Below are 7,154 nucleotides of genomic sequence, written 5' to 3'. Positions count from 1 at the left end.
TCCTCTTTCTGACTAATACCTGACCTTGGGCGTTGTCATCCTATTTGGTCCAGTTTTAGCAAGAATCCTACTGGGTCATTTCAGCGAAAATTCCCCACTCTTGATATCTGATCAACCTCCTTATTATTCCGCTGGACTGCCTTCAGCAAGAATCATTCAAGTTGTGACATTTCTTCTTAGTAATTTTCCATCCACTGACCCCTACCCTGCTCCTTGTCTATAAATCTCCACTTGTCCTTGTTGTTTTTGGAATTGATCCTGATCTCTCTCTCCTACTACAAAATCCCATTCTAGTAGTCCCGCTGAATAAAATCTTCCTTAGCATCTTTAACAAGTGTCATGAATTATTTTTTTCTTTAGGAGGGGTACTGAATGCCGGGGTACACAGGGTCCTGTAAGCCATGGTAAGGCCCACAGGCACAAGTGCGAGGTGATTATTAGTGGAAGAATCATTCATGCTTGGGTATTAGAACATCCCAGCCTCTGGATTCATAGCACTGAGTTAAGTCCTAGCTCCTAAAGCCAAAGGAACATGGGCAAGCCCCCAAGCCTCTGCTTATCTTTAAAATACAGATTATACTAATAAGACCATCAGCCTCACAGGGTAGAAAAACACTGTGAACATATGAGTTTAAACATGACACTGTCAACCCAAATGAGAGAATGAGGCAGGAGTCTCAATCACCCAAGGTTTATTGAGCCAGAGCCTGAGGGAACACCTGGGAAAAATACAGGTCATAGAAGCCCCTGTGGCCTGTGCTGTCCAAAGAGGTTTTCAGGAGGCTCAGCATTTATATGTTTCTTTAAAGGCGAAAAGCATGCAGGAAGTGGGGACTAGGCGGTGAGGCAAACGATTACATTCTTGTGAGGCTCTACTTAGTGCCCAGTAAATCTACATTGTACACAAGATTCAGTGAACATTTAAAGAAGAGGGAGTAAAAACGAAGAGTCAATTATGTAGACATGGCAGGGTGGAGGAAGGAATGATTGATCTCGTCTAGTCCTTGTTCTGTACCTGGGGAGATAAGCTCGATATTTGTCCATGTGAGATTTAACAGACCTTAGTTTTAGGAGTTAAATTCAGCTTACAGACCTAAAGTTACAATTGACATGTACTTGTTTTATAGGAGGATATACATCTTGAAAGGTTAAGGGGTCATCCCTTGTGAGGGCAGTCATCCAGAGGGGTGCAGGAGGCCTTTTGCCTTTGTGGGGGTCTGGTTAATGTATAATGCTTTGACACAAGGTTGGGAAGTAATCGCTGTCTGTTTGGGAAAAGGATGGTAATGTTACCTGACTCAGGCTTAACTCTTCCTTTGGCATAATGAGTTTGGAAATCCTGAGACTTTTATTTTGCTTTACATCACCAACTTTCAAGATAAAATGAACCAGGTATTCCCAAGCAGCCCTGAAGTCATCCTGGCTGACCTCCCTCCCCAACATCACCCACTCCCCTCGTGCCCCCCTCCCCCCAGCTGTCCTTTGCCCCTTTGAAAGAAAGCATTTTTGTAGCCGAGCACGGTGGCTCACACCTGTAATCCTAGCACTTTGGGAGGCCGAGGAGGGTGGATCATGAGGTCAGGAGATCGAGACCATCCTGGCTAACACGATGAAACCCCATCTCTACTAAAAATACACAAAAATTAGCCAGGCGTGGTGGTAGGTGCCTGTAGTCCCAGCTACCCGGGAGGCTGAGGCAGGAGAATGGTGTGAACCTGGGAGGTGGAGCTTGCAGTGAGCCAAGATCGTGCCACTGCACTCCAGCCTGGGCTACAGAGCGAGACTCAGTCTCAAAAAAAAAAAAAAAAAAAGAAAAAGAAAAAGAAAAAGAAAGAAAGCATCTTTGTGCAGTGTCTTATCTCTCTTCTACCCATTGATTTAAGTATGTTCCTGTGAATGTGTTCGTGGTAGAAATAGCATCCTACATCTGGCCCAAGTCTATCTTTATTTTCACTTATCGGCATTAGGAGCTCGAGCCAGTGAGAAATAAAAGGCTCTTCACAGATCCGTTTTGGGGAATGTGACCTGGCAATCAGTGGAGAGGAAAGAGACAAGCAGTTGACTTGGCCATGCTGAGCCTTGATTTCCTCATCTTGAAAGGGAGGATTATGCTGTCAGCCTCAAAGGGCTGCAGTGAGATGATTTACATAAAGTATCTAGCACAGGACCTGACCATCAATATGTGCTGAATTCCATTCCCAGCTATGCACCTTCATCAGAGGTGCTCTGATGAATGTTGAATAGCCCTTGGTTATGAAGGGAAAGAGGTACAGGTAGATTGCTCTCATATTTATCTCCTTTCATTTCATATTAGGGAAAAATGGCCCTCCTTCTATCAAAGGCTCTTCTTCAAGCCCATCAGCTATTTGGACCTTATCCTACCAATCCTCTCTTCCTTTCCCTATTTCTGGCCTTCATCATACTTATCGTCCCTAAGGAACTTGATAGAATTGTGCACTTTCCCTTCTTAAATCTCCCCCAGGCCTGGCTTCCCTCACATTACTGCCTGGTTTCTCTCATGCATTTCTGGCCTTTCTCTTAGTCTTCTTACCTTGTTCCTCCTGCTCTGTTTACCTTTAAACCTTGGTGTATCCATGGTCCCTTGGCTCTCCACCCACTTTCCCATGGCGATCTCACTTGCATCTATGGTAAGAGTCTCTGGCACTAAACTCTCTCCCGATTTCCAAATCATTTTTTAAATATTTATGTATTTATTTTTCAGAGATGGGGTCTCACTCTACTGCCCAGGCTGGAGTGTAGTGGCATGATCATAACTCACTGCAGCCTCAAATTCCTGGGCTCAAGTGATGCTCCCATCTCAGCCTCCCAAGTAGCTGGGATTACAGGGTTGAACCACTGCACCCAGCTATGACTTGTAAAGCCTGAAACCCATTTGTCCACTGGCAATCTCCCCATAGATGCCCAACCATACCCACCTTAAAGTCAGTAGTTTCAGAGCTAAACAAATCATCTTTTCTCCCAATCCTGAATCTCCTCTTATATTTTCTATATAAGCCAACAGTATAACTATCTCCACAATCAGCTAAGCCCCAAACCTGGGAGTAATTCTAGACTCCCTTTTTCATATCTATCCTCCACACTCCATGGTCGCCAAGTCCTTTATACTTCTGCTCAGATCTCTCTAGCCCTCTCACCTTCTCCACAGGCACTGCCTTAGTAAAGGTCCTTATCCATTCTCAGGTGCTTTACTGTGATGGCTCCCAGCAGGTCCCTCTGCCACCCACCCTGCACCTTCAATCTCACATGCCTCTAATCTATTCACATTTCTACCAGTGCACTTTTTAAAATGAGAATCTGATTCAATTAAGTCTGGGGAAAATCTCCGAACTAGTTCCCCTTCTCCTTCACAATAGACCCAGCACTGGATCTGGCACCAATTTACCTGTCTAGCCTCATCTCTTGCTCCTCCACAGCTAATCAAACTGCTTGCTCAACTCCTTGAATATGCCACTGCTTTACCACGCCTCCACACCTGCGCATGTGCCGCACCCTCTTCCTAGAACACCTTCCCTTAATCTATCCACATTGAAAATTTCTCCCTATTAGCTGGACATGGTGGCGCACACCCGTAATCCCAGCTACTCGGGAGACTGAGGTGACAATCGGTTGAACTTCCGGGAGGCAGAAGTTGCAGTGATCCGAGATTGCGCCACTGCACTCCAGCCTTGGGGACAGAGCGAGACTCTGTCACAAAAAAAAAAGAAGGAAAGAAAGGAAGAAAGAAAGAAAGAAAGAGAGAGAGAGAGAAAAAGAAAGAAAGAAAGAAAGAAAGAAAAAGAAAGGAAGGAAGGAAGGAAAGAAAGAGAGAGAGAGAGAAAGAAAGAAAGAGAAAGAAAGAAAAGCAAGAAAAGCAAATAAAAATTCTCCCTATCCTTCCAGTCCAAGTGTCACCTTCTCCTAAAAGTCTTTTCTGACTCACCTGGGCTTAGAGAGGGCTCCTTCTTCACATTCCCCTAGGGCATTCCATTATGATAGTCATTAATGAACCTGTAGTTTATTCATCTGTTTCTCACAATGGATCTCAAGGTCGAGGAAATTTTCTAATTTTTATACTCCGAATCCTTAAGAAGTTCTTGACATTTAGGAGTCACTTGGAACTTGCCTATTGAATGAATGAATGAATGATTTTGAATGAAGACTTGATAGTCAGTGTCATCAAAAGGATCATTTGTTGAGAGAATATCAGTGGTGTTGAGAAGACAAGAAGACCTGGGAGACCAAGCTGTCAGATGCACTGCCGGCCTGTGTACTGAAGTCTTCAAAAGTGATGGCAAAGAGAAGAAAACCTTGAGCCAGGATTAACCCCAATCTTCCTCCCAGCACGCAACATCTATCTGGGCTGCTGCTCCCTTGCCTCTTGCAAAGCTCAGCCTGAACAAAACAAAATAAAATTATGAAGATAAAACTTTTAAAATTATTACTGCAATGCTGAATTTAAATGACCATGCTCTTTGAGATTATCTGCTCTTTGAGCTTATGCTCTGCCTTTAGCAAGGATAATCAAGGACTATTTCTCTTTCTCAGATTCTCTTTCCTGATGCACCAGAGCAACTTGTTAACACTTTATGAGATGAAAACTGTCAAACCAAACAAATCAACCAGGGGACAGCCTGGAGGACCAGAAAGAGCAAAGGATTCAGACCTGAGGTCCCTTCCCAGCCCACATAGATTATAAAGGCCCTGTCAACTTTAATGCCAGGGCAGCAGAGGGCCCTGTCTGTAGTAACTCACAGACTAGGTGGTTCTGAGAAATGCTCTAATGGTAATGTCTCCAAACCTAAGACATCTCTCTATGGAAAACATCCAAGTGCCTTTGTGGCTATCACCTACCTTCTTTTCCTTTTTCTTGAGGCCATTTAGTGGCACATATTCTAAATCCGATGTTACAGTTGGAGAGACTGAACCTTCCAGGAGGTAAATAACAACCCAGGATCACACAGCAAATTGGAGATCAAGCCAGGACCTGCACCCAAGCAGAAATAACTTATGAAAGGCTATTTTACCAAGTCTTCTATGAAGCATCATCTGTTCTTTATTTAAGTCTGGGGGAAAATTAAATTTGAGAAAAAAGAATAGAAGCATAATTAAAAGATCTGGCAAGAGAATATAAAACCCGGAGGGAACAAATCATTCCTTTGTGTCTTTTTTTTTTCTTTTTTTTTTTTTTAGCTGCTTGAGCACGCATATGATTTTCCTTGTTCCTTATTCCCAAATGTTCCTCCTTCTTTTTTAAAGTTAAATCTTAAAGGCTGAAGCCTAAACCCTTCAGCACCTGACTTCCTTGGGGCCTGACCTCCCCTGGATTTACTCTTCCAGGGGCTGACCAAGCAACTCAACTCTATTCTTTAAAATTTCTTAAAAGTTTTATTATGGAAAATTTTCTATGTGTACGAAAGTACGAAGCAACTCAACCCTAAACAGAAAAAATAAATACAAAACAAAAAACCTAGCCCTAAGCAGTTTTCAATGTATTTTCATCTCAGGACATCATTACCGTGTTTTCCAATGGTGTAAGATGAACTCAGGACTCGAAGGAGAATGAATATCTGGATCCAGCTTTCCTTTGTCTTAACTGTGTGGTGTTTGGAAAATTGTTCTGAGGCTTGTTTTTTTCACTTTCAGAATCAGAATAATCAAACTAGCCCCACAGAATGGCTGTGACGATGAAATGAGATAATGTCTGGGAACATGTCCTGTAAGTTATAAAATGCTCTTAAAATGTGAAGAACTATTATTCATATTTCACAGGGCCCTTGGAGCATTGCCATGCAAAAGTGTGGGTAACGTGCTCAGGAATGTGGGCAGAAGGTGTGTGTGCCAGGAGTCCATGTGCCCACCCTGCTGAGACTCCGTCCTGGACCCTTCACCTCACGCCATTGTATTTTTCACCCACTTGACTACTGACCTCGCTGTCACTACCCCCTTTCCTCCTTCCTTCAAGGGTGATACTTTTTATCAATTTTGTCTCCCCAAATTTACTCCAGCTCCTCTGATCACCTGTCCTGTTTTTCCACCTAGGCTATGCCAACTTAGGCTGTCTTCATTTAGAAAGATCCCCTTCAAGGGGCACCTGTGATCTTCTTCTTTTTTTTAGGCAGGGTCTCACTCTGTTGCCGAGGCTGGAGGGCAGTGCAGTGATCACAGCTCACTGCAGCCATGACTTCCAGGGCTCAAGAAATCCTCCTGCCTTAGCCTCCCGAGTAGCTGAGACTACAGGCATTCACCACCACACCTGGCTCATTTTTTTTCTATTTTTTTTTTTTTAGAGACAGAGTCTCACTATGTTGCCCAGGCTGGTTTCAAACTCCTGGGCTCAAGCGATCCTCCCATCTCAGCCTCCCAAAGTGCTGGGATTACAGACATGAGCCACCTGTGATCTTTCATTCCAGCAAAATCCTGATTGGTAGCACCCTAATCAGTGTCAGGACCCAGGCAGGAAGCACCATGGGCATAGGAAGGAGGGCAGAGAGGGAAGACTCCTCGTAGCAGGCTCAGCCTCTATCTCATGGACTAAAGAGGGAACCACTCTCCTTAGAAGGTGGTTTAAGGAACAGTGGTGAACAAAATGAAATCCACGCCCTCATGGAACTTATATTTCAGAGGGAGAATTGAGTATAAATGAGTAGATATGCAAATAAATAATAAGTAATATTTAAAAAACATAATATTTCAAATTGTGTAAAGAAATGATACAGAGTTAGGGACTAGCAAGAGACTGGAGGTGGGGTGGCTAATTCAGATAGTGTGGTTAAGTTCATGGACTGTGGCTTTATTTTATAAGTGCTACCCCCCACCACACCCCATTGTGAATAAGGACTAAGAGCCCTACATGCTGCTGGCAGCCATCCTAATAACCATGGGGGAGGCCATTTTAGGATGAAGCCATTGCTGTAGATAACAGAACAGAAAAAGATAAAACTGAGTCTTTGATGCTGTGGTTAAGCCACCATATGTCATTGATTCCTGAAGCCCACGCAGGTCTGGGCCTTTCAGTTAGGTGAGCCAGTGACTTTTTCAGGCCATTTTGATTTGGGTTTTCAATTCTAATAACCAAATACATCATAATTGATGCATGCTTCTAGTGGGCTATCATTCCCCGCCCAGGCAGCTTATCCATCTAGCCACACACAGCT

The 7,154-nt window shown here is 43.7% G+C and overlaps 1 long non-coding RNA gene across 1 annotated transcript; it reads right to left on the bottom strand.

The window, feature by feature from the left end:
• Nucleotides 1-717: 717 nt before the first annotated feature.
• On the bottom strand, nt 718-6,767 carry LOC117976562 (uncharacterized). The gene is made up of 3 exons (XR_004667256.3): nt 5,516-6,767; nt 4,852-4,984; nt 718-4,392 (listed from the first exon to the last, which is right to left on the bottom strand). It is a non-coding gene; the product is annotated as an uncharacterized LOC117976562 (long non-coding RNA).
• Nucleotides 6,768-7,154: the final 387 nt, after the last annotated feature.

The sequence above is a fragment of the Pan paniscus genome, chromosome 19 (assembly GCF_029289425.2).
Source record: "Pan paniscus chromosome 19, NHGRI_mPanPan1-v2.0_pri, whole genome shotgun sequence".
In the NCBI taxonomy this organism is placed as follows: Eukaryota; Metazoa; Chordata; class Mammalia; order Primates; family Hominidae; genus Pan; species Pan paniscus.
Note: the sequence above shows the minus strand (reverse complement) of the source record. Positions and strands in the feature narration are given on the sequence as shown.